Source organism: Hemitrygon akajei, unplaced genomic scaffold (assembly GCF_048418815.1).
Source record: "Hemitrygon akajei unplaced genomic scaffold, sHemAka1.3 Scf000085, whole genome shotgun sequence".
Taxonomy (NCBI): Eukaryota; Metazoa; Chordata; class Chondrichthyes; order Myliobatiformes; family Dasyatidae; genus Hemitrygon; species Hemitrygon akajei.
This window is the reverse complement of record NW_027331971.1, coordinates 1-2609: the sequence shown is the minus strand read 5'-3', so window position 1 is coordinate 2609 and position 2609 is coordinate 1.

The following is a 2609-nucleotide window of genomic DNA, read 5'->3' as shown; positions in this document are numbered from 1 at the left end:
ACGGGTGATGCATTTGGAGAGTCCGCATCTTCCCCGAGATAGGATCACAATCGCCGTTAAATTAACTGCAAGAAATTTGGAGAGAGAAAAAAAATTATCAGCACAGAATTAACGTTAGCTGCAAATGGCTGACTGTCCATTTTTTCCCTAATGCTACGCATGGTATAATTTTATTTTTTGGAAGTTGAAAGCATAAATTCAATTTGTGCAGATTCTGTCCGTGCACACCGGCTGGACAATAATGGGCAGATTTAGCAGTGGGTTGGCGACTTTCCGAGAGATTAGAACTGGACATCTGATTCCCACGACTGACGCACTGGAGAAGTTCAATAGCTGCATAAACAACACCACTTCCATTATTTGAGGTGAAATAGCGAAAGGTTCATTCGTAGTGAAATCATGAGTTTCAATGCATAACTTGCAATTTAACGTTGATATTCGACTGGCCGGTCAATTGAATAAAATTCTGATCTGGAAATGCTACTACTATCGGTTCAGAAAGCTGAAACTAGAGAACTATGACAAGAGCGGCACCGACGCAATTGACAAAAGAAATTAAGAAAAAAAATGCATCACATAGAAACAATCCGGAAGTTCGATTGCTCCATAAACACCATCATTCCCATTATTTGAGGTGAAATAGCTGAAGGGTTTATTTGCAGTGACATCATAAGATTGAATGCATAAGTTATAATCTAAAGGTTTACGGAAGAACAGACCTAAATGTCGATATTCGACTGACCGGTCAGTTGAAAAAACTTCTGATCTGAATATGAGACCACTGTCGGTTCAGAAAGCTGAGCAAGGTTTAACTATTGAATTATGGGAATATCAGCAGCAACGTAATCGACAAAAGAGAAAAAAAACACATACAAACAATATTGAAGCTGAATAACAAAACTATCAGATGCTTGAATCCTCAATTCGGGAAACACATTTCAGACGAAGGTAACATCTGTGCTCAGTAGAAATCCAAACAGAGCAACAGAATGAAAGCAAGATGACGATAGCACCATACACTGAGAGACCAGCTCCAGTACCGTACCAGGGATACCGATCGCTGCAACTGCAGGATAGAAAACGCCCACGATGTAGTAAATCGCTGGATATCCCATATTCCGTTAGAGGCAGCGTTCAGTTGCACGTAACCTTCCAACTGCTCGTATGGACTGATGGTAGGTTTTGCAGAGTTATATGCAATTCAGAGTGACTCCACTGGGGCAATTAGTGTGGTTATCACATCTGTCGCATGAGGCTCAACCAGCTACACACAAGTGTTGCATTAAAGTGTTTTCTCACTCTTTACCCGTGCCATGAATCGTATCCCCAAAGGATGTTACAAGTTATTAACTTTTGAACAAAAGATAATATGAACGGTACCAATCTACTTTCCAAGACATCTGACGTCAGCGGCTGAAATGGGACATTTTCTGATCAGTGTTGTTTCTAACATAGACAATCATCCTGAACAATCAACATGGCCAATCAGCTTCAAACAGATTTATTTTGCCCCATTCAGCGGAGCACATACGCTTCTGATATTGAGGGCGGGACATCAGCTCGGCAGGTACAATAGGGTACAATTTATTGAAGGGGAAGATAGGATCATGGTTTTCTGTCTCTTGATTTAGTAATTTCGAGTAATTTGAAAGACAAATGTCACAGTAACACCTGATGACACGTATTACAATAAAACATGTTATCCGTATGTTCTTCTGGGCATATAAAAGAGATAGAGAGTAATATTCCAGGGGCCTTGGATAATAACAAGTTAGGAGCCCATACGGATTTGGATGCGGCTTGTGGACGGATTGACGAAAGTTATTTAATGTAGTGCAGAGATTGGTGTTTGGCCCATTGTTTTTTTAAAAATCATGTATGTTAATGACACAACTGTCGATGTAGAAAACGGAATCAGAAGAATTGCAACGACTCCTAAGTTGGAGGCGTTGTTTCAGCCAATAACTGCATCCAAGCTTGTAGCTTGACGTCGACGAGCTAAGAAATGTCCTCAAAAATGGCAGAAGGCATTTAATCCAGGGAAGTGTGAGATGGTCTGTGTTGTGAGGAAAGATACAACAGGTTTCGACGCGCATATTGAAAATGTGGACTTTAGTACGGTGAGGCCGTAGATAGAATATCGTGGGCTGTTCTGCCCACCTACCTACAGTTTTGAAATATCGATAAGCTTCAAAAAGGGCAGCGAGAATTTGAAAGGAAGAGTTGAGGCAATGAACAGGGTGAATGCACTCAGATTTTCCCCATCCAGTGTCTATACTATAGACACTATAGGGAGGGTGCGTGGATACTAGTGAGGGAGTGCAGAGGAGATTTACAAGGGTGTTGACTGGAATGGAGGTCGTGCAATAGGAGAACAGCTTGAGTGTATTTGGCCTTTTCTCCTTGTAGTAACGGACGGTGAGAGGTGTATAAGATGATGAGAGCCATTGATCGCGTGGATAGTCAGAGTTTTCCCCCTCTGGGCCGAAATGGCTAACACAAGGAGGCATCGTTTTAAAGTGCTTGTAAATACGTACAGAGGGGATACCAGGGGTAAGCAACAGAGTGCTGCGTGTGCAAGGAATGCACGGCCGGTGGTGGTGGTGAAG